Here is a 22,068-nt window from a genome sequence, read left to right as displayed (position 1 = left end):
CCCCTCAAATGCCAGGCAATAAATTACCTTAAAAACAACAACCAGGCATTCCACAAAGATTAAACTGGGTCTATATCATTCAAAACTTTAAAAAAGTACTTAAAAATCACATACTATGCGATAATGTTTCAATTTGCATTACCCAGCAGAATTAGCTTTGCATATATAGATATAGTGCAGCAGAATATATTGGTGGTTGTAGTCAATTGTAATTACCTGTAGGTGACAAGAAGAGAAGAAACGTCAATTCACAATCGATATCAGCTGAAGATAAATTAACGCTGATTGAACGCTGCTGTTATGTGTCAATTTTATCACGCTTTGATAAAAATGCACGCTTGGATCAATAAATGCACAGCCAAACGGCTTTGCACAGCCTACACCATTGGACTTAAGTAGAAGACTATTACAAGTGAAACCAATAATTGAAATCTGTAACCACACCCCACCCCCTCAAATGCCAGGCAATAAATTACCTTAAAAACAACAACCAGGCATTCCACAAAGATTAAACTGGGTCTATATCATTCAAAACTTTAAAAAAGTACTTAAAAATCACATACTATGCAATAATGTTTCAATTTGCATTACCCAGCAGAATTAGCTTTGCATATATAGATATAGTGCAGCAGAATATATTGGTGGTTGTAGTCAATTGTAATTACTCAGCAGAATTAGCTTTTCATATATAGATATAGTGCAGCAGAATATATTGGTGGTTGTAGTCAATTGTAATTACCCAGCAGAATTAGCTTTGCAAATATAGATATAGTGCAGCAGAATATATTGGTGGTTGTAGTCAATTGTAATTACCCAGCAGAATTAGCTTTGCATATATATAGTGCAGCAGAATATATTGGTGGTTGTAGTAAATTGTAATTACCCAGCAGCAGCTCTACTGCACTCAACATCACCAGTGCTCACAATATATATAATGCTATATACTATGCCATAGTGGTGCTTACTATATAACACCCCCTACTGCGTTCCCCCTGGCAATGAGCATGACACCCAGAGAGTGAAACCCCTGGCAATGAGCATGACACCCAGCACGTGAAACTCTTGGCATTGAGCAGTTTTTGTAAAAGTAATTAGAAGCTTTACTGTAGGGCATAGTGTATCACAGATATTGTGGTGAGTGACATAATATGTTCCAAAGGGCATTAATGTGTGGGGCTTACCCTGCACAGAAACAAAATAACTCACCCAAATCTAACTCTTTCTGCACATGTTATATCTGCCTCCCCTGCAGTACACATGGTTTTGCCCAACTGCTAACAAAATTCCTGCTGCGATCAACTTGGAATTACCCCCATCGATTGATGTTTTCACACTGCTCGTGTATATAAGACATAGGGCCTAATTCAGTTTGGATCGTAATACGCGTTCCAACCGCAAAAACTATGAAGAGGATGGGGGCATATACGCAGGGTCCATCCTGTGCATGTGCCTACATTTTCTCCGGGTGCCCCGCAGAAAATACGAATGCCTCTGCCTGTCAATCAGTAGAGGGCGTACCTTCGCAGGTATATCGCGATCATGAGCCATGTCTCCCATTTTTGTCATTATAGGTGCTCTGTGAGCTGCTGGCCATGCCCCAGCCCCTCTGTCTCCCGTGAATAGAGATTGAGGCTTATTCAGACCAGATCGCTTCAATTTATTTTCACCCAGCGGGCAATCTGGTTTGCATTGCACATGCGTATGCGCCACAATGCGTAAGTGCGACGGCCCGGAGATCACAAGAAGATTGACAAGAAGAGGGTGTTTGTGTGGGTGGCAACTGAATGTGTCTAGGGAGTGTCCGGAAAAACACTGGAGGGACCCGGCGTTTTGTGGGAGGATTTGTGACGTCACCTCAATGGCTGAGTAAGTGCTGAGCTGTGCAGCTCTTGTGCACATGTGATCACACACCTGCACAGCAAATTTTCCCTTCCGCTGTAGGCGACAACTACCTGATTACAGGGATGCAAAAAACACACCCTAGCGATCGGGTCTGAATTACCCACAATGTGCATATTTGCAGAGCAACAAGCTACAGGGAGCCTTCCACCCCCCATCCACCCCCTTCCCCATGGGAAAGGGGGGGGGGGGGTGTTTGGGTTAGCTGGACATTCCCCAAAAAAGTGACTGTCCTGCAAAAATTGGGATAGTTGGGAGGTATGTTCAAATACATTTATTGTTTTGCATGCAGGGTAAATACTGGCTTCTTTGACATTTAGCCACAAATGCTGCACAGCTGAATTACAGTATTACACTGCAATTAACAGTTATGCTAGGACATTCCCCCTCCCAAATCTACCTCTCTCTGCATGTTACATCTGTCCCACAGTGGCGTGCGGTGAGGTCAGTGGCTAGTGAGGCACTACAGCCATAATGTCCGCCGAATCCTGCCCATGACCCTTAGCCAATGCCCGCTACTGCCTCTGAGCCGATACCCGCTGCCACCGCCAATGGCTTACAAACTCGCCCACAATCAACTGACCCAGCCCTCCGCACTATCCTGACTTCTCCCGTCTGCTTACTTTGTGCTTTCCAATGCACAATGCAAACTACAGGTAGTACTGCAGGGCCCACACCCTTTTACTTGCCTTACAGAGCAGCTCTGGGTCTGTTACAGTGCCCAGCTGCTGCAAGAAATCAGCTTGAATGCTTCAGGGGCTGGGGCATAGCCAACATGAGCCCCACACCGAAGGAGGGTGGAGGTGTTTAATGCGAACTAGGGGTCATCCAAGCGCCGCAAAAGGCCGCCATGCCCTGCACGCCCCTTTTCTCTTTTCATATGCAGACGAGAGTTGAAGCCAACTTTGACCCACTGCTTGGATGGCATTACCATATGCAAATCAATCTGCTGCAGGCCTTCCCCCAGGAATGCTTGCACTAGTTGTTGCATTTGGTTTGTTGTTTGGGGGTGCTTCAGTATTAGGCAGCCTTCTGCCCTCCCATGTTCATCTGAAAATATGTGTTCTCCCTGCAGTTGTTGTCCCCAGATGAGAGTTCCCTTGTGCTGCCTCAGTTGAATCTCCTTTACTTGACAGAGATGTGCCTGAGCAGCGGCCCTCCCCAGCCCTATCTCAAATCATACTTATTTTGCATAGGAGATACCATGGTCATGAAGATTGTTTTCCCAGGGTGAGGTTCATTCATTGCATTCTGGGTATGCTGACCCCTGTGATTTCCCCAAATGTGGGAAACTCGACTGCATTATTTGTGGTAGTGGGGGACTGTGTTTGTGCTTTCCTCTGGTCAGCTCTGGTAAAAGTCAGATTTCTTTGTCTCAGATCTTCCTCTAGCCTTGTTCTTCTTTCGAGAGTTCCCTTGTGCTGCCTCAGTTGGATCTCCTTCACTTGACAGGGGGGTGCACGAGCAGCGACCCTCCCCAGCTCTAGCCCAACTCCTATTTACCTGCCAGGTGAGATACTATGATCAGGAAGGTGCTTCTCCCAGGGCAAGGCTCACCCATTGCACTCTGGGTGTGCTGCTCCTGCGATTTCCCCAAATGTGGGACACTTGACTGCATAATTTGTGTTTCCTCTGGTCGGCTCTCATATAATTCAGATCTCTTTGTCTCAGGTCTTTCTCCAGCCTAGTTTGCTGTCTGTTTCCACTTCTCTTTTCTTGAGCCGCTCCCTTCTATGCAGTTGCGCACTATCCTGACCTCTCCCGTCTGCTTACTTTGTGCCTTCCAACGCACAATGCATACTACAGGTAGTGCTGCAGGGCCCACACCCTTTTACATGCTTTACAGAGCAACTCTGGAGCTGTTACAGTGCCCAGCTGCTGCAAGAAATCATCTTGAATGCTTCAGGGGCTGGGGCATAGCCAACATGAGCCCCACACCGAAGGAGGGGTCATCCAAGCGCCACAAAAGGACACCATGCCCTGCACATCCCTTTTTTCTTTTCATATGCAGACGAGGGTTGAAGCCAACTTTGACCCACTGCTTGGATGACATCACCATATGCAAATCCATCTGCTGCAGGCCTTCCCCCAGGAATGCTTGCACTAGTTGTTGCATTTGGTTTGTTGTTTGGGGGTGCTTCAGTATTAGGCAGCCTTCTGCCCTCCCATGTTCATCTGAAAATATGTGTTCTCCCTGCAGTTGTTGTCCCCAGATGAGAGTTCCCTTGTGCTGCCTCAGTTGAATCTCCTTTACTTGACAGAGATGTGCCTGAGCAGCGGCCCTCCCCAGCCCTATCCCAAATCATACTTATTTTGCATAGGAGATACCATGGTCATGAAGATTGTTCTCCCAGGGTGAGGTTCATTCATTGCATTCTGGGTATGCTGACCCCTGTGATTTCCCCAAATGTGGGAAACTCGACTGCATTATTTGTGGTAGTGGGGGACTGTGTTTGTGCTTTCTTCTGGTCAACTCTGGTAAAAATCAGATTTCTTTGTCTCAGATCTTCCTCTAGCCTTGTTCCTCTTTCGAGAGTTCCCTTGTGCTGCCTCAGTTGGATCTCCTTCACTTGACAGGGGGGTACCCGAGCAGCGACCCTCCCCAGCTCTAGCCCAACTCCTACTTACCTGCCAGGTGAGATACTATGATCATGTAGGTGCTTCTCCCAGGGCAAGGCTCACCCATTGCACTCTGGGTGTGCTGCCCCTGTGATTTCCCCAAATGTGGGAAACTTGACTGCATAATTTGTGTTTCCCCTGGTCGTCTCTCGTATAATTCAGATCTCTTTGTCTCAGGTCTCTCTCCAGCCTAGTTTGCTGTCTGTTTCCACTTCTCTTTTCTTGAGCCGCTCCCTTCTATGCCCTTGCGCACTATCCTGACTTCTCCCGTCTGTTTACTTTGTGCCTTCCAACACACAATGCAAACTACAGGTAGTGCTGCAGGGCCCACACCCTTTTACTTGCCTCACAGAGCAGCTCTGGAGCTGTTACAGTACCCAGCTGCTGCAAGAAATCAGCTTGAATGCTTCAGGGGCTGGGGCATTGCCAACATGAGCCCCACACCAAAGGAGGGTGGGGGTTTTTAATGCGAACTAAGGGTCACCCAAGCGCCGCAAAAGGCCGCCATGCCCTGCACGCCCCTTTTCTCTTTTCATATGCAGACGAGGGTTGAAGCCAACTTTGACCCACTGCTTGGATGGCATTACCATATGCAAATCAATCTGCTGCAGGCCTTCCCCCAGGAATGCTTGCACTAGTTGTTGCATTTGGTTTGTTGTTTGGGGGTGCTTCAGTATTAGGCAGCCTTCTGCCCTCCCATGTTCATCTGAAAATATGTGTTCTCCCTGCAGTTGTTGTCCCCAGATGAGAGTTCCCTTGTGCTGCCTCAGTTGAATCTCCTTTACTTGACAGAGATGTGCCTGAGCAGCGGCCCTCCCCAGCCCTATCCCAAATCATACTTATTTTGCATAGGAGATACCATGGTCATGAAGATTGTTCTCCCAGGGTGAGGTTCATTCATTGCATTCTGGGTATGCTGACCCCTGTGATTTCCCCAAATGTGGGAAACTTGACTGCATTATTTGTGGTAGTGGGGGACTGTGTTTGTGCTTTCCTCTGCTCAGCTCTGGTAAAAGTCAGATTTCTTTGTCTCAGATCTTCCTCTAGCCTTGTTCTTCTTTCGAGAGTTCCCTTGTGCTGCCTCAGTTGGATCTCCTTCACTTGACAGGGGGGTGCCCGAGCAGCGACCCTCCCCAGCTCTAGCCCAACTCCTACTTACCTGCCAGGTGAGATACTATGATCAGGAAGGTGCTTCTCCCAAGGCAAGGCTCACCCATTGCACTCTGGGTGTGCTGCTCCTGCGATTTCCCCAAATGTGGGAAACTTGACTGCATAATTTGTGTTTCCTCTGGTCGGCTCTCGTATAATTCAGATCTCTTTGTCTCAGGTCTTTCTCCAGCCTAGTTTGCTGTCTGTTTCCACTTCTCTTTTCTTGAGCCGCTCCCTTCTATGCCCTTGCGCACTATCCTGACCTCTCCCGTCTGCTTACTTTGTGCCTTCCAACGCACAATGCATACTACAGGTAGTGCTGCAGGGCCCACACCCTTTTACATGCTTTACAGAACAGCTCTGGAGCTGTTACAGTGCCCAGCTGCTGCAAGAAATCATCTTGAATGCTTCACGGGCTGGGGCATAGCCAACATGAGCCCCACACCGAAGGAGGGTGGAGATGTTTAATGCGAATTAAGGGTCATCCAAGCGCCACAAAAGGACGCCATGCCCAGCACATCCCTTTTTTCTTTTCATATGCAGACGAGGGTTGAAGCCAACTTTGACCCACTGCTTGGATGACATCACCATATGCAAATCCATCTGCTGCAGGCCTTCCCCCAGGAATGCTTGTACTAGTTGTTGCATTTGGTTTGTTGTTTGGGGGTGCTTCAGTATTAGGCAGCCTTCTGCCCTCCCATGTTCATCTGAAAATATGTGTTCTCCCTGCAGTTGTTGTCCCCAGATGAGAGTTCCCTTGTGCTGCCTCAGTTGAATCGCCTTTACTTGACAGAGATGTGCCTGAGCAGCGGCCCTCCCCAGCCCTATCCGAAATCATACTTATTTTGCATAGGAGATATCATGGTCATGAAGATTGTTCTCCCAGGGTGAGGTTCATTCATTGCATTCTGGGTATGATGACCCCTGTGATTTCCCCAAATGTGGAAAACTCGACTGCATTATTTGTGGTAGAGGGGGACTGTGTTTGTGCTTTCCTCTGGTCAGCTCTGGTAAAAGTCAGATTTCTTTGTCTCAGATCTTCCTCTAGCCTTGTTCTTCTTTCGAGAGTTCCCTTGTGCTGCCTCAGTTGGATCTCCTTCACTTGACAGGGGGGTGCCCGAGCAGCGACCCTCCCCAGCTCTAGCCCAACTCCTACTTACCTGCCAGGTGAGATACTATGATCAGGAAGGTGCTTCTCCCAGGGCAAGGCTCACCCATTGCACTCTGGGTGTGCTGCTCCTGCGATTTCCCCAAATGTGGGACACTTGACTGCATAATTTGTGTTTCCTCTGGTCGGCTCTCGTATAATTCAGATCTCTTTGTCTCAGGTCTCTCTCCAGCCTAGTTTGCTGTCTGTTTCCACTTCTCTTTTCTTGAACCGCTCCCTTCTATGCCCTTGCGCACTATCCTGACTACTCCCGTCTGCTTACTTTGTGCCTTCCAACGCACAATGCATACTACAGGTAGTGCTGCAGGGCCCACACCCTTTTACATGCTTTACAGAGCAGCTCTGGAGCTGTTACAGTGCCCAGCTGCTGCAAGAAATCAGCTTGAATGCTTCAGGTGCTGGGGCATAGCCAACATGAGCCCCACACCGAAGGAGGGTGGAGGTGTTTAATGCGAATTAGGGGTCATGCAAGCGCCGCAAAAGGCCGCCATGCCCTGCACATCCCTTTTTTCTTTTCATATGCAGACGAGGGTTGAAGCCAACTTTGACCCACTGCTTGGATGACATCACCATATGCAAATCCATCTGCTGCAGGCCTTCCCCCAGGAATGCTTGCACTAGTTGTTGCATTTGGTTTGTTGTTTGGGGGTGCTTCAGTATTAGGCAGCCTTCTGCCCTCCCATGTTCATCTGAAAATATGTGTTCTCCCTGCAGTTGTTGTCCCCAGATGAGAGTTCCCTTGTGCTGCCTCAGTTGAATCGCCTTTACTTGACAGAGATGTGCCTGAGCAGCGGCCCTCCCCAGCCCTATCCCAAATCATACTTATTTTGCATAGGAGATATCATGGTCATGAAGATTGTTCTCCCAGGGTGAGGTTCATTCATTGCATTCTGGGTATGATGACCCCTGTGATTTCCCCAAATGTGGGAAACTCGACTGCATTATTTGTGGTAGTGGGGGACTGTGTTTGTGCTTTCCTCTGGTCAGCTCTGGTAAAAGTCAGATTTCTTTGTCTCAGATCTTCCTCTAGCCTTGTTCTTCTTTCGAGAGTTCCCTTGTGCTGCCTCAGTTGGATCTCCTTCACTTGACAGGGGGGTGCCCGAGCAGCGACCCTCCCCAGCTCTAGCCCAACTCCTACTTACCTGCCAGGTGAGATACTATGATCATGTAGGTGCTTCTCCCAGGGCAAGGCTCACCCATTGCACTCTGGGTGTGCTGCCCCTTTGATTTCCCCAAATGTGGGAAACTTGACTGCATAATTTGTGTTTCCCCTGGTCGGCTCTCATATAATTCAGATCTCTTTGTCTCAGGTCTCTCTCCAGCCTAGTTTGCTGTCTGTTTCCACTTCTCTTTTCTTGAGCCGCTCCCTTCTATGCCCTTGCGCACTATCCTGACTTCTCCCGTCTGCTTACTTTGTGCCTTCCAACGCACAATGCGAACTACAGGTAGTGCTGCAGGGCCCACACCCTTTTACTTGACTTACAGAGCAACTCTGGAGCTGTTACAGTGCCCAGCTGCTGCAAGAAATCAGCTTGAATGCTTCAGGGGCTGGGGCATAGCCAACATGAGCCCCACACCGAATGAGGGTGGAGGTGTTTAATGCGAACTAGGGGTCATCCAAGCGCTGCAAAAGGCCGCCATGCCCTGCACGCCCCTTTTCTCTTTTCATATGCAGATGAGGGTTGAAGCCAACTTTGACCCACTGCTTGGATGACATCACCATATGCAAATCCATCTGCTGCAGGCCTTCCCCCAGGAATGCTTGTACTAGTTGTTGCATTTGGTTTGTTGTTTGGGGGTGCTTCAGTATTAGGCAGCCTTCTGCCCTCCCATGTTCATCTGAAAATATGTGTTCTCCCTGCAGTTGTTGTCCCCAGATGAGAGTTCCCTTGTGCTGCCTCAGTTGAATCTCCTTTACTTGACAGAGATGTGCCTGAGCAGCGGCCCTCACCAGCCCTATCCCAAATCATACTTATTTTGCATAGGAGATACCATAGTCATGAAGATTGTTCTCCCAGGGTGAGGTTCATTCATTGCATTCTGGGAATGCTGACCCCTGTGATTTCCCCAAATGTGGGAAACTCGACTGCATTATTTGTGGTAGTGGGGGACTGTGTTTGTGCTTTCCTCTGGTCAGCTCTGGTAAAAGTCAGATTTCTTTGTCTCAGATCTTCCTCTAGCCTTGTTCCTCTTTCAAGAGTTCCCTTGTGCTGCCTCAGTTGGATCTCCTTCACTTGACAGGGGGGTGCCCGAGCAGCGACCCTCCCCAGCTCTAGCCCAACTCCTACTTACCTGCCAGGTGAGATTCTATGATCATGAAGGTGCTACTCCCAGGGCAAGGCTCACCCATTGCACTCTGGGTGTGCTGCTCCTGCAATTTCCCCAAATGTGGGACACTTGACTGCATAATTTGTGTTTCCCCTGGTCGGCTCTCGTATAATTCAGATCTCTTTGTCTCAGGTCTCTCTCCAGTATAGTTTGCTGTCTGTTTCCACTTCTCTTTTCTTGAGCCGCTCCCTTCTATGCCCTTGCGCACTATCCTGACTTCTCCCGTCTGCTTACTTTGTGCCTTCCAATGCACAATGCAAACTACAGGTAGTGCTGCAGGGCCCACACCCTTTTACTTGCCTTACAGAGCAGCTCTGGAGCTGTTACAGTGCCCAGCTGCTGCAAGAAATCAGCTTGAATGCTTCAGGGGCTGGGGCATAGCCAACATGAGCCCCACACCGAAGGAGGGTGGAGGTGTTTAATGCAAACTAGAGGTCATCCAAGCGCCGCAAAAGGCCGCCATGCCCTGCACGCCCCTTTTCTCTTTTTTGATATGCAGACGAGGGTTGAAGCCAACTTTGACCCACTGCTTGGATGGCATTACCATATGCAAATCAATCTGCTGCAGGCCTTCCCCCAGGAATGCTTGCACTAGTTGTTGCATTTGGTTTGTTGTTTGGGGGTGCTTCAGTATTAGGCAGCCTTCTGCCCTCCCATGTTCATCTGAAAATATGTGTTCTCCCTGCAGTTGTTGTCCCCAGATGAGAGTTCCCTTGTGCTGCCTCAGTTGAATCTCCTTTACTTGACAGAGATGTGCCTGAGCAGCGGCCCTCCCCAGCCCTATCCCAAATCATACTTATTTTGCATAGGAGATACCATGGTCATGAAGATTGTTCTCCCAGGGTGAGGTTCATTCATTGCATTCTGGGTATGCTGACCCCTGTGATTTCCCCAAATGTGGGAAACTCAACTGCATTATTTGTGGTAGTGGGGGACTGTGTTTGTGCTTTCATCTGGTCAGCTCTGGTAAAAGTCAGATTTCTTTGTCTCAGATCTTCCTCTAGCCTTGTTCTTCTTTCGAGAGTTCCCTTGTGCTGCCTCAGTTGGATCTCCTTCACTTGACAGGGGGGTGCCCGAGCAGCGACCCTCCCCAGCTCTAGCCCAACTCCTATTTACCTGCCAGGTGAGATACTATGATCAGGAAGGTGCTTCTCCCAGGGCAAGGCTCACCCATTGCACTCTGGGTGTGCTGCTCCTGCGATTTCCCCAAATGTGGGACACTTGACGGCATAATTTGTGTTTCCTCTGGTCGGCTCTCATATAATTCAGATCTCTTTGTCTCAGGTCTTTCTCCAGCCTAGTTTGCTGTCTGTTTCCACTTCTCTTTTCTTGAGCCGCTCCCTTCTATGCCCTTGCGCACTATCCTGACCTCTCCCGTCTGCTTACTCTGTGCCTTCCAACGCACAATGCATACTACAGGTAGTGCTGCAGGGCCCACACCCTTTTACATGCTTTACAGAGCAGCTCTGGAGCTGTTACAGTGCCCAGCTGCTGCAAGAAATCATCTTGAATGCTTCAGTGGCTGGGGCATAGCCAACATGAGCCCCACACCGAAGGAGGGTGGAGATGTTTAATGCGAATTAGGGGTCATCCAAGCGCCACAAAAGGACGCCATGCCCTGCACATCCCTTTTTTCTTTTCATATGCAGACGAGGGTTGAAGCCAACTTTGACCCACTGCTTGGATGACATCACCATATGCAAAACCATCTGCTGCAGGCCTTCCCCCAGGAATGCTTGCACTAGTTGTTGCATTTGGTTTGTTGTTTGGGGGTGCTTCAGTATTAGGCAGCCTTCTGCCCTCCCATGTTCATCTGAAAATATGTGTTCTCCCTGCAGTTGTTGTCCCCAGATGAGAGTTCCCTTGTGCTGCCTCAGTTGAAATCATACTTATTTTGCATAGGAGATACCATGGTCATGAAGATTGTTCTCCCAGGGTGAGGTTCATTCATTGCATTCTGGGTATGCTGACCCCTGTGATTTCCCCAAATGTGGGAAACTCAACTGCATTATTTGTGGTAGTGGGGGACTGTGTTTGTGCTTTCTTCTGGTCAACTCTGGTAAAAATCAGATTTCTTTGTCTCAGATCTTCCTCTAGCCTTGTTCCTCTTTCGAGAGTTCCCTTGTGCTGCCTCAGTTGGATCTCCTTCACTTGACAGGGGGGTACCCGAGCAGCGACCCTTCGCAGCTCTAGCCCAACTCCTACTTACCTGCCAGGTGAGATACTATGATCATGTAGGTGCTTCTCCCAGGGCAAGGCTCACCCATTGCACTCTGGGTGTGCTGCCCCTGTGATTTCCCCAAATGTGGGAAACTTGACTGCATAATTTGTGTTTCCCCTGGTCGGCTCTCGTATAATTCAGATCTCTTTGTCTCAGGTCTCTCTCCAGCCTAGTTTGCTGTCTGTTTCCACTTCTCTTTTCTTGAGCCGCTCCCTTCTATGCCCTTGCGCACTATCCTGACTTCTCCCGTCTGCTTACTTTGTGCCTTCCAACACACAATGCAAACTACAGGTAGTGCTGCAGGGCCCACACCCTTTTACTTGCCTCACAGAGCAGCTCTGGAGCTGTTACAGTGCCCAGCTGCTGCAAGAAATCAGCTTGAATGCTTCAGGGGCTGGGACATTGCCAACATGAGCCCCACACCGAAGGAGGGTGGGGGTGTTTAATGCGAACTAAGGGTCACCCAAGCGCCGCAAAAGGCCGCCATGCCCTGCACGCCCCTTTTCTCTTTTCATATGCAGACGAGGGTTGAAGCCAACTTTGACCCACTGCTTGGATGGCATTACCATATGCAAATCAATCTGCTGCAGGCCTTCCCCCAGGAATGCTTGCACTAGTTGTTGCATTTGGTTTGTTGTTTGGGGGTGCTTCAGTATTAGGCAGCCTTCTGCTCTCCCATGTTCATCTGAAAATATGTGTTCTCCCTGCAGTTGTTGTCCCCAGATGAGAGTTCCCTTGTGCTGCCTCAGTTGAATCTCCTTTACTTGACAGAGATGTGCCTGAGCAGCGGCCCTCCCCAGCCCTATCCCAAATCATACTTATTTTGCATAGGAGATACCATGGTCATGAAGATTGTTCTCCCAGGGTGAGGTTCATTCATTGCATTCTGGGTATGCTGACCCCTGTGATTTCCCCAAATGTGGGAAACTCGACTGCATTATTTGTGGTAGTGGGGGACTGTGTTTGTGCTTTCCTCTGCTCAGCTCTGGTAAAAGTCAGATTTCTTTGTCTCAGATCTTCCTCTAGCCTTGTTCTTCTTTCGAGAGTTCCCTTGTGCTGCCTCAGTTGGATCTCCTTCACTTGACAGGGGGGTGCCCGAGCAGCGACCCTCCCCAGCTCTAGCCCAACTCCTACTTACCTGCCAGGTGAGATACTATGATCAGGAAGGTGCTTCTCCCAGGGCAAGGCTCACCCATTGCACTCTGGGTGTGCTGCTCCTGCGATTTCCCCAAATGTGGGACACTTGACGGCATAATTTGTGTTTCCTCTGGTCGGCTCTCATATAATTCAGATCTCTTTGTCTCAGGTCTTTCTCCAGCCTAGTTTGCTGTCTGTTTCCACTTCTCTTTTCTTGAGCCGCTCCCTTCTATGCCCTTGCGCACTATCCTGACCTCTCCCGTCTGCTTACTCTGTGCCTTCCAACGCACAATGCATACTACAGGTAGTGCTGCAGGGCCCACACCCTTTTACATGCTTTACAGAGCAGCTCTGGAGCTGTTACAGTGCCCAGCTGCTGCAAGAAATCATCTTGAATGCTTCAGTGGCTGGGGCATAGCCAACATGAGCCCCACACCGAAGGAGGGTGGAGATGTTTAATGCGAATTAGGGGTCATCCAAGCGCCACAAAAGGACGCCATGCCCTGCACATCCCTTTTTTCTTTTCATATGCAGACGAGGGTTGAAGCCAACTTTGACCCACTGCTTGGATGACATCACCATATGCAAAACCATCTGCTGCAGGCCTTCCCCCAGGAATGCTTGCACTAGTTGTTGCATTTGGTTTGTTGTTTGGGGGTGCTTCAGTATTAGGCAGCCTTCTGCCCTCCCATGTTCATCTGAAAATATGTGTTCTCCCTGCAGTTGTTGTCCCCAGATGAGAGTTCCCTTGTGCTGCCTCAGTTGAAATCATACTTATTTTGCATAGGAGATACCATGGTCATGAAGATTGTTCTCCCAGGGTGAGGTTCATTCATTGCATTCTGGGTATGCTGACCCCTGTGATTTCCCCAAATGTGGGAAACTCAACTGCATTATTTGTGGTAGTGGGGGACTGTGTTTGTGCTTTCTTCTGGTCAACTCTGGTAAAAATCAGATTTCTTTGTCTCAGATCTTCCTCTAGCCTTGTTCCTCTTTCGAGAGTTCCCTTGTGCTGCCTCAGTTGGATCTCCTTCACTTGACAGGGGGGTACCCGAGCAGCGACCCTTCGCAGCTCTAGCCCAACTCCTACTTACCTGCCAGGTGAGATACTATGATCATGTAGGTGCTTCTCCCAGGGCAAGGCTCACCCATTGCACTCTGGGTGTGCTGCCCCTGTGATTTCCCCAAATGTGGGAAACTTGACTGCATAATTTGTGTTTCCCCTGGTCGGCTCTCGTATAATTCAGATCTCTTTGTCTCAGGTCTCTCTCCAGCCTAGTTTGCTGTCTGTTTCCACTTCTCTTTTCTTGAGCCGCTCCCTTCTATGCCCTTGCGCACTATCCTGACTTCTCCCGTCTGCTTACTTTGTGCCTTCCAACACACAATGCAAACTACAGGTAGTGCTGCAGGGCCCACACCCTTTTACTTGCCTCACAGAGCAGCTCTGGAGCTGTTACAGTGCCCAGCTGCTGCAAGAAATCAGCTTGAATGCTTCAGGGGCTGGGACATTGCCAACATGAGCCCCACACCGAAGGAGGGTGGGGGTGTTTAATGCGAACTAAGGGTCACCCAAGCGCCGCAAAAGGCCGCCATGCCCTGCACGCCCCTTTTCTCTTTTCATATGCAGACGAGGGTTGAAGCCAACTTTGACCCACTGCTTGGATGGCATTACCATATGCAAATCAATCTGCTGCAGGCCTTCCCCCAGGAATGCTTGCACTAGTTGTTGCATTTGGTTTGTTGTTTGGGGGTGCTTCAGTATTAGGCAGCCTTCTGCCCTCCCATGTTCATCTGAAAATATGTGTTCTCCCTGCAGTTGTTGTCCCCAGATGAGAGTTCCCTTGTGCTGCCTCAGTTGAATCTCCTTTACTTGACAGAGATGTGCCTGAGCAGCGGCCCTCCCCAGCCCTATCCCAAATCATACTTATTTTGCATAGGAGATACCATGGTCATGAAGATTGTTCTCCCAGGGTGAGGTTCATTCATTGCATTCTGGGTATGCTGACCCCTGTGATTTCCCCAAATGTGGGAAACTCGACTGCATTATTTGTGGTAGTGGGGGACTGTGTTTGTGCTTTCCTCTGCTCAGCTCTGGTAAAAGTCAGATTTCTTTGTCTCAGATCTTCCTCTAGCCTTGTTCTTCTTTCGAGAGTTCCCTTGTGCTGCCTCAGTTGGATCTCCTTCACTTGACAGGGGGGTGCCCGAGCAGCGACCCTCCCCAGCTCTAGCCCAACTCCTACTTACCTGCCAGGTGAGATACTATGATCAGGAAGGTGCTTCTCCCAGGGCAAGGCTCACCCATTGCACTCTGGGTGTGCCGCTCCTGCGATTTCCCCAAATGTGGGAAACTTGACTGCATAATTTGTGTTTCCTCTGGTCGGCTCTCGTATAATTCAGATCTCTTTGTCTCAGGTCTTTCTCCAGCCTAGTTTGCTGTCTGTTTCCACTTCTCTTTTCTTGAGCCGCTCCCTTCTATGCCCTTGCGCACTATCCTGACCTCTCCCGTCTGCTTACTTTGTGCCTTCCAACGCACAATGCATACTACAGGTAGTGCTGCAGGGCCCACACCCTTTTACATGCTTTACAGAACAGCTCTGGAGCTGTTACAGTGCCCAGCTGCTGCAAGAAATCATCTTGAATGCTTCAGGGGCTGGGGCATAGCCAACATGAGCCCCACACCGAAGGAGGGTGGAGATGTTTAATGTGAATAAGGGGTCATCCAAGCGCCACAAAAGGACGCCATGCCCTGCACATCCCTTTTTTCTTTTCATATGCAGACGAGGGTTGAAGCCAACTTTGACCAACTGCTTGGATGACATCACCATATGCAAATCCATCTGCTGTAGGCCTTCCCCCAGGAATGCTTGTACTAGTTGTTGCATTTGGTTTGTTGTTTGGGGGTGCTTCAGTATTAGGCAGCCTTCTGCCCTCCCATGTTCATCTGAAAATATGTGTTCTCCCAGCAGTTGTTGTCCCCAGATGAGAGTTCCCTTGTGCTGCCTCAGTTGAATCTCCTTTACTTGACAGAGATGTGCCTGAGCAGCGGCCCTCCCCAGCTCTATCCCAAATCATACTTATTTTGCATAGGAGATACCATGGTCATGAAGATTGTTCTCCCAGGGTGAGGTTCATTCATTGCATTCTGGGTATGCTGACTCCTATGATTTCCCCAAATGTGGGAAACTCGACTGCATTATTTGTGGTAGTGGGGGACTGTGTTTGTGCTTTCCTCTGGTCAGCTCTGGTAAAAGTCAGATTTATTTGTCTCAGATCTTCCTCTAGCCTTGTTCTTCTTTCGAGAGTTCCCTTGTGCTGCCTCAGTTGGATCTCCTTCACTTGACAGGGGGGTGCCCTAGCATCAACCCTCCCCAGCTCAAGCCCAACTCCTACTTACCTGCCAAGTGAGATACTATGATCATGAAGGTGCTTCTCCCAGGGCAAGGCTCACCCATTGCACTCTGGGTGTGCTGCTCCTGCGATTTCCCCAAATGTGGGAAACTTGACTGCATAATTTGTGTTTCCCCTGGTCAGCTCTCGTATAATTCAGATCTGTTTGTCTCAGGTCTCTCTCCAGCCTAGTTTGCTGTCTGTTTCAACTTCTCTTTTCTTGAGCCGCTCCCTTCTATGCCCTTGCGCATTATCTTGACTTCTCCCATCTGCTTACTTTGTGCCTTCCAATGCACAATGCGAACTACAGGTAGTGCTGCAGGGCCCACACCCTTTTACTTGCCTTACAGAGCAGCTCTGGAGCTATTACAGTGCCCAGCTGCTGCAAGTAATCAGCTTGAATGCTTCATGGGCTGGGGCATAGCCAACATGAGCCCCACACCGAAGTAGGGTGGAGGTGTTTAATGCGAACTAGGGGTCATCCAAGCGCCGCAAAAGGCCGCCATGCCCTGCACGTCCCTTTTCTCTTTTCATATGCAGACGAGGGTTGAAGCCAACTTTGACCCACTGCTTGGATGACATCACCATATGCAAAACCATCTGCTGCAGGCCTTCCCCCAGGAATGCTTGTACTAGTTGTTGCATTTGGTTTGTTGTTTGGGGGTGCTTCAGTATTAGGCAGCCTTCTGCCCTCCCATGTTCATCACCCAGAGTGCAATGGGTGAGCCTTGCCCTGGGAGTAGCACCTTCATGATCATAGTATCTCACCTGGCAGGTAAGTAGGAGTTGGACTAGAGCTGGGGAGGGTCGCTGCTCGGGCACCCCCCTGTCAAGTGAAGGAGATCCAACTGAGGCAGCACAAGGGAACTCTTGAAAGAGGAACAAGGCTAGAGGAAGATCTGAGACAAAGAAATCTGACTTTTACCAGAGCTGACCAGAGGAAAGCACAAACACAGTCCCCCACTACCACAAATAATGCAGTCGAGTTTCCCACATTTGGGGAAATCACAGGGGTCAGCATACCCAGAATGCAATGAATGAACCTCACCCTGGGAGAACAATCTTCATGACCATGGTATCTCCTATGCAAAATAAGTATGATTTGGGATAGGGCTGGTGAGGGCCGCTGCTGTCCCGCTCAGAAACAAATAATTAATTACGCTGGCGGGGTAAGGACAGTGCCCAGGCACTAATGTCCACTTTTGCCAGCCTTTTGTGAGGAATTTATGCTGCCCAGGGTGCCCCCCCCCCCCCCCCACCCACATGCCCTGCACCCTGCAGTGCCTGTGTTTGTGTGGAAGCATGGCGCACAGCATTCCGCTCGCTGCGTGGTACCTCAGAATGCCGTCACTGGAGAAGAAGTCTTCTGTTCTTCTGCTACTCGCCTGTCTTCTGACTTCTGGCTCTGTAAGGGGGTGATGGCAGGCTACGGGAGTGGGCATCTAGGCGTACCCAGCGATCAGCACCCTCAGGAGCTAATGGTGTCCTGTCAGCCAGAAGCAGAGCCATTGAACTCACTAGAAGTTGGTCATACTTCTCTCCCCTAAGTTCCACGAAGCAGGGAGACTGTTGCCAGCAGCCTCCCTGAAAATAAGAAAAACTAACATAAGTCTTTTCAGAGAAACTCAGTAGAGCTCCCCTGTAGTGCATCCAGTCTCACTGGGCACAATTCTAAAACTGGAGTCTGGAGGAGGGGCATAGAGGGAGGAGACAGTTCACACCCTTTGAAAGTCTTAAAGTGCCCATGTCTCCTGCGGATCCCGTCTATACCCCATGGTTCTTAATGTGATCCCAGCATCCTCTAGGACGTATGAGAAAACAAATAACGCACACACGAGGAGGAGAGAACAAAGGAAGCTATAAGGAGGGGAGGGGAGGGGAGGGGGGGGGGAGGTAAGGTAGTAAAGGGATATTGGATAAACTACAACCTTATACATATTCATTAATGTACCAGTAGTTAGAAGTAGAAGAGCTCTAACAGAAACCACAAAGCTTATCTAAAGCCACACCACACTGGATATGCCCAATCTCATTTGATCTTTGAAGCAAAGCAGTATTGGACTTTGTTACTACCAAGCAGTCTCTCATCCATGTATTATCAGATTCTTTAGGTGTTTTTAAACTACCAACACCCTTTTCTTGGTACTGTACATTTCATTTTTACACATATTCTTTTATGTACCAGAAGTTAGAAGTAGAAGAGCTCTAACAGAAACCACGAGCTCATCTACAGCCACAGCACACTGGATTTGCCCAATCTCTCCTGATCATGGAAGCTGAGCAGTGTTGGTCCTGGTTTTAGTACTTGGATGGGAGACCACCAGGAAATACCAGGAGCTGTGTGTATTTTTACAATACCAACACCGTTCTCTTGATGCATTCCATTTTGAAACATTGGGGCAGATCTATTAAGCCTGGTGAACTGATAAAGTGCAAGGTGATAAAGTACCAGCCAGTCAGCTCCTAACTGTCATTTTTCAAACCCAGCCTGTGACATGGCAACTAGGAGCTGATTGGCTGGTACTTTATCACCATGCAAATTATCATTTCACCAGGTTTAATAAATCGTCCGCTTATTCATTTATGTACGAGTAGTTAGAAGTAGAAGAACTCTAACAGAAACCACTAAACTCATCTACAGCCACACCACACTGTATATGCCCAATATCACCTGATCTTAGGCCTGGTTTGTTCTTGGATGTGAGACCACCTGGGAATACCCGGTGCTGTAGGTAGTTTTATACTACCAACACCGTTCTCTTGATGCATTCTATTTTGAAACTTATTCATTGATGTAGAAGTTAGAAACAGCAAAAATCATCTACAGCCGCATCACACTGGATATGTCCAATCCAGTGGCGTAACTAGAAATTTTTCTCCCCCAAGCCAAAAAATTCTTCGGCGCCCCCCCCCCCCCCTTCATGCTCCATAATTGGGAGCAAGAAAGGGATAAATATGCGCGCGCCCAAGGCGCGCGCGTCAAAAAAGGGGCGTGGTTTTGTTGGAGTGGGAGTGGTTTCACATAACGGGGCGTGGCATTGCAGGAAAAGACTACCTTATACCCCAGTTTTGCAACCTGCACGCCCATACGTTGGCCACCACAGGAAAGAAAAATAATCCTGATTCATGCCCCTTATTTGTCATTTTTCCTCCTTATAGTAATGCCCAGTATACATTATGCCACATACTGCAATGGCCCTTAGACATTATGCCGCACACAATAATGCACGACACAATATGCACACACTGTAATGCCCCCGACACATTATGCCACACACCGTAATGTCTGTGACACATTATGCCACACACCGTAATGCCTGTGACACATTATGACAGGAATCGCAATGCCCGTTATACATTATGCTACACACTGCAATGCCCCTGATACATTATAGCACATACAATGCCTGTGACACATTATGACACACACCGCAATGTCCGTGATACATTATGCCACACACTGCAATGCCCGATACATTATAGCACATACAATGCCTGTGACACATTATGCCACACACTGCAATGACCTTGAGACATTATACCACAATGCCCGTGATATAGTATACCATACACCGTAATGCCTGTGACACATACCGCAATGCCCTGCCCGTTATACCCTATGCCACACATCGCAATGCCCGTTATGTATTATGCCACACTGCAATGACCCTGAGACATTATACCACATACCACAATGCCCGTGATATAGTATACCACACACCGTAATGCCTGACACATTATGACACACACCGCAATGTCCGTGATACATTATGCCACACACTGCAATGACCCTGAGACATTATACCACATATCACAATGCCCGCGATATAGTATACCATACACCGTAATGCCTGCGACACATTATGACACACACCGCAATGTCCGTGATACATTATGCCACACACCGTAATGCCCATTACACATTAAGTCCTACAGTAAGGCTTCTAATTACTTTTCAATTACCTGCTCGTTGTCAGGGGTTTCATGCACTGGGTGTCATGCTCGTTGCCAGGGGTTTCATGCTCTTGGTTCCATGCACGGTGCCAGGGGTTTTCATGCTCAGGGTGTCATGCTCGTTGCCAGGGATTTCATGCACTGGGTGTCATGCTCGTTGCCAGGTGTTTCATGCACTGGGTGTCATGCTCGTTGCCAGATGTTTCATGCACTGGGTGTCATGCTCGTTGCTAGGAGGTAGTCCTTGTTGCTAGGGCTGTGCTCCCAGTGCCACATATGTCCCCAGTGCCAGATATTCCCCCACGGTGCCAGGTACTTACATGCCTTAGTGCCAAATATAGTCCCCCCCCCCATGTGCCAGGTACACATATGCCCCCAGTGCCAGATATTCCCCCCCAGTGCCATATATGCCCCCAGTGCCAGATATTCCCCCCAGTGCCATATATGCCCCCCATGCCATATATGCCCCCAGTGCCAGATACCCCCCCCAGTGCCATATATGCCCCCAGTGCCAGATATTCCCCCCCAGTGCCATATATGCCCCAGTGCCAGATATCCCCCCAGTGCCAGATATGCCCCCAGTGCCAGATATTCCCCCCAGTGCCAGAAATGCCCCAGTGCCAGATATTCCTCCCTCCCCCCCCGTGCCATATATGCCCCCAGTGACAGATATTTACCGCCCCCCCCCCCGCCGTCGCTTTTTGGAGGGACACGGAGGGCACAGCTCGTCTCTCCTGTGTCCCTCCTGCTGCATCATCTCCGGCGGCCGCGGGTCTAATAGGGGGAAGTGCCGGTTCGTGAGCCAATTAGAGCTGTGTGCCCTCCGTGTCCCTCCAAAAAGCGGCGGAGGGAAGGAGACTGCAGACTGACATGCGGACGCTCGTCCGCATGTCAGTCTGTTGTAAATCAGTGGCGCACCCGCAGCCCCTCGCCCCCAAGCCACCGCGAGGACTGCGGAGGCAGTAGTTACGCCACTGGTCCAATCTCATCTGATGATGGAAGCTAAGCAGTGTTGTGCCTGGTTTGTTTTTGGATTTCAAGTCCTGCCTTCTGGTTTGGCCACGGCACCTCGGATATTCACCAAGGTCATGGCCGTGATGACGACCCTTCACCATCAGAGAATCAGGATCCTGCCAAATCTGGACGACTTGCTGATCCTGGTGAACTCCCAAGAGGTTCTCCACAGTTATCTGGAACTGGCAGTCCAATTCCTAAAAGTCCACGGGTGGCTCATCAACTGAAAAAAGTCCTCGCTGGTCCCTGCTCGGAACATTGTGCACCTAGGGGCACTGCTGGACACACACAGCCAACAATTGTTTCTGTCTCCAGAGAAAGTCCTGAAAATTCAGGACAGTATCGTCCTCTCTCGCCCAAGAGTGTTGATACACACAGCGAAGTACTAGACCTCATGGTGTCGGCTTTCGATATGGTAGAGTACGCTCAATTTCATTACCGCCCTCTGCAGAGGTTAATCCTCTCCAAGTGGGACGGCCTGCCTCATCGGATGATGTCTCAAATGATCTCCTTGACTCCGGAGGTTCGTCTGACACTGAGCTGGTGGCTACAGGACCAACAGTTGAGCAGGGGCCATCCCTTCTGGATCTCCAACTGTGTCCTCCTGACAATGGATGCCAGTCTTTTGGGCTGGGCCATGGTGTTGGAGCAACACTTTCTCCAGGGTCGGTGGACCAGGGAGGAATCTCTCCTCCTGATATACATTCTGGAATTGCAGGCAGTGTTCAATTAATTGACACTGGCCCTGCCTCTAGTACAGAACAGGCCTGTTCAAGTACAATCTGACAACGCCACCACGGTAGTGTACACAAATCATCAAGGCGGCACTCGAAACTGCATGGCAAAGCTGGAAGTATCAAAAATCCTCCGTTGGGTAGAAAGTCATCTGACAGCAATATCGGCAGTGTTCATTCCCGGAGTCCTCAACTAGGAAGCGGATTTCCTCAGTCGTCAGGACGTTCACGCTGGAGAGTGGAGAGGCCGCAGCAGAAATGTCAGCACTGGTGTCAGTAGGTGACTGAGGCAGGGATGACTGGGAGATAGTGGATGACTGAAGCATGTATGAGTGGGAGATAGTGGGTGACTGAGGCCGGGGTGACTGGGAGATAGTGGGTGACAGGGAGATAGTGGGTTACTGAGGGAGGGGTGATAGGAAGGGGTTGGGTAAGTATGGGAAGAAAGTGGGTGACAG

At 49.4% G+C, this 22,068-nt stretch overlaps 24 non-coding genes and 1 pseudogene across 24 annotated transcripts; 24 read left to right on the top strand and 1 right to left on the bottom strand.

Moving 5' to 3' along the window:
* Positions 1 to 3,078: 3,078 nt before the first annotated feature.
* LOC134997532 (U1 spliceosomal RNA) lies at positions 3,079 to 3,242 on the top strand. Its single transcript, XR_010200011.1, has one exon. It is a non-coding gene; the product is annotated as a U1 spliceosomal RNA (small nuclear RNA).
* Positions 3,243 to 3,394: 152 nt separating this feature from the next.
* On the top strand, positions 3,395 to 3,557 carry LOC134997545 (U1 spliceosomal RNA). Its single transcript, XR_010200023.1, has one exon. It is a non-coding gene; the product is annotated as a U1 spliceosomal RNA (small nuclear RNA).
* Positions 3,558 to 4,203: 646 nt separating this feature from the next.
* Positions 4,204 to 4,367, top strand: LOC134997533 (U1 spliceosomal RNA). Its single transcript, XR_010200012.1, has one exon. It is a non-coding gene; the product is annotated as a U1 spliceosomal RNA (small nuclear RNA).
* Positions 4,368 to 4,519: 152 nt separating this feature from the next.
* Positions 4,520 to 4,682, top strand: LOC134997548 (U1 spliceosomal RNA). Its single transcript, XR_010200026.1, has one exon. It is a non-coding gene; the product is annotated as a U1 spliceosomal RNA (small nuclear RNA).
* A 671-nt stretch (positions 4,683 to 5,353) lies between these two features.
* On the top strand, positions 5,354 to 5,517 carry LOC134997534 (U1 spliceosomal RNA). The gene has a single exon (XR_010200013.1). It is a non-coding gene; the product is annotated as a U1 spliceosomal RNA (small nuclear RNA).
* A 152-nt stretch (positions 5,518 to 5,669) lies between these two features.
* On the top strand, positions 5,670 to 5,832 carry LOC134997541 (U1 spliceosomal RNA). Its single transcript, XR_010200019.1, has one exon. It is a non-coding gene; the product is annotated as a U1 spliceosomal RNA (small nuclear RNA).
* Positions 5,833 to 6,503: 671 nt separating this feature from the next.
* Positions 6,504 to 6,667, top strand: LOC134997540 (U1 spliceosomal RNA). The gene has a single exon (XR_010200018.1). It is a non-coding gene; the product is annotated as a U1 spliceosomal RNA (small nuclear RNA).
* Positions 6,668 to 6,819: 152 nt separating this feature from the next.
* LOC134997543 (U1 spliceosomal RNA) lies at positions 6,820 to 6,982 on the top strand. The gene has a single exon (XR_010200021.1). It is a non-coding gene; the product is annotated as a U1 spliceosomal RNA (small nuclear RNA).
* A 671-nt stretch (positions 6,983 to 7,653) lies between these two features.
* LOC134997539 (U1 spliceosomal RNA) lies at positions 7,654 to 7,817 on the top strand. Its single transcript, XR_010200017.1, has one exon. It is a non-coding gene; the product is annotated as a U1 spliceosomal RNA (small nuclear RNA).
* Positions 7,818 to 7,969: 152 nt separating this feature from the next.
* On the top strand, positions 7,970 to 8,111 carry LOC134997552 (U1 spliceosomal RNA; annotated as a pseudogene).
* A 692-nt stretch (positions 8,112 to 8,803) lies between these two features.
* Positions 8,804 to 8,967, top strand: LOC134997538 (U1 spliceosomal RNA). The gene has a single exon (XR_010200016.1). It is a non-coding gene; the product is annotated as a U1 spliceosomal RNA (small nuclear RNA).
* A 152-nt stretch (positions 8,968 to 9,119) lies between these two features.
* Positions 9,120 to 9,282, top strand: LOC134997550 (U1 spliceosomal RNA). The gene has a single exon (XR_010200028.1). It is a non-coding gene; the product is annotated as a U1 spliceosomal RNA (small nuclear RNA).
* Positions 9,283 to 9,955: 673 nt separating this feature from the next.
* LOC134997537 (U1 spliceosomal RNA) lies at positions 9,956 to 10,119 on the top strand. Its single transcript, XR_010200015.1, has one exon. It is a non-coding gene; the product is annotated as a U1 spliceosomal RNA (small nuclear RNA).
* Positions 10,120 to 10,271: 152 nt separating this feature from the next.
* On the top strand, positions 10,272 to 10,434 carry LOC134997553 (U1 spliceosomal RNA). The gene has a single exon (XR_010200029.1). It is a non-coding gene; the product is annotated as a U1 spliceosomal RNA (small nuclear RNA).
* Positions 10,435 to 11,048: 614 nt separating this feature from the next.
* Positions 11,049 to 11,212, top strand: LOC134997531 (U1 spliceosomal RNA). The gene has a single exon (XR_010200010.1). It is a non-coding gene; the product is annotated as a U1 spliceosomal RNA (small nuclear RNA).
* A 152-nt stretch (positions 11,213 to 11,364) lies between these two features.
* Positions 11,365 to 11,527, top strand: LOC134997547 (U1 spliceosomal RNA). Its single transcript, XR_010200025.1, has one exon. It is a non-coding gene; the product is annotated as a U1 spliceosomal RNA (small nuclear RNA).
* Positions 11,528 to 12,198: 671 nt separating this feature from the next.
* On the top strand, positions 12,199 to 12,362 carry LOC134997529 (U1 spliceosomal RNA). The gene has a single exon (XR_010200008.1). It is a non-coding gene; the product is annotated as a U1 spliceosomal RNA (small nuclear RNA).
* A 152-nt stretch (positions 12,363 to 12,514) lies between these two features.
* On the top strand, positions 12,515 to 12,677 carry LOC134997549 (U1 spliceosomal RNA). The gene has a single exon (XR_010200027.1). It is a non-coding gene; the product is annotated as a U1 spliceosomal RNA (small nuclear RNA).
* A 614-nt stretch (positions 12,678 to 13,291) lies between these two features.
* On the top strand, positions 13,292 to 13,455 carry LOC134997530 (U1 spliceosomal RNA). Its single transcript, XR_010200009.1, has one exon. It is a non-coding gene; the product is annotated as a U1 spliceosomal RNA (small nuclear RNA).
* Positions 13,456 to 13,607: 152 nt separating this feature from the next.
* Positions 13,608 to 13,770, top strand: LOC134997546 (U1 spliceosomal RNA). The gene has a single exon (XR_010200024.1). It is a non-coding gene; the product is annotated as a U1 spliceosomal RNA (small nuclear RNA).
* Positions 13,771 to 14,441: 671 nt separating this feature from the next.
* LOC134997528 (U1 spliceosomal RNA) lies at positions 14,442 to 14,605 on the top strand. Its single transcript, XR_010200007.1, has one exon. It is a non-coding gene; the product is annotated as a U1 spliceosomal RNA (small nuclear RNA).
* Positions 14,606 to 14,757: 152 nt separating this feature from the next.
* Positions 14,758 to 14,920, top strand: LOC134997542 (U1 spliceosomal RNA). Its single transcript, XR_010200020.1, has one exon. It is a non-coding gene; the product is annotated as a U1 spliceosomal RNA (small nuclear RNA).
* A 671-nt stretch (positions 14,921 to 15,591) lies between these two features.
* LOC134997536 (U1 spliceosomal RNA) lies at positions 15,592 to 15,755 on the top strand. The gene has a single exon (XR_010200014.1). It is a non-coding gene; the product is annotated as a U1 spliceosomal RNA (small nuclear RNA).
* Positions 15,756 to 15,907: 152 nt separating this feature from the next.
* LOC134997544 (U1 spliceosomal RNA) lies at positions 15,908 to 16,070 on the top strand. The gene has a single exon (XR_010200022.1). It is a non-coding gene; the product is annotated as a U1 spliceosomal RNA (small nuclear RNA).
* Positions 16,071 to 16,843: 773 nt separating this feature from the next.
* On the bottom strand, positions 16,844 to 17,007 carry LOC134997527 (U1 spliceosomal RNA). The gene has a single exon (XR_010200006.1). It is a non-coding gene; the product is annotated as a U1 spliceosomal RNA (small nuclear RNA).
* Positions 17,008 to 22,068: the final 5,061 nt, after the last annotated feature.

The sequence above is a fragment of the Pseudophryne corroboree genome, unplaced genomic scaffold (assembly GCF_028390025.1).
Source record: "Pseudophryne corroboree isolate aPseCor3 unplaced genomic scaffold, aPseCor3.hap2 scaffold_1444, whole genome shotgun sequence".
NCBI classification, from domain to species: Eukaryota; Metazoa; Chordata; class Amphibia; order Anura; family Myobatrachidae; genus Pseudophryne; species Pseudophryne corroboree.
This window is presented reverse-complemented; position numbering and strand designations above follow the sequence as displayed.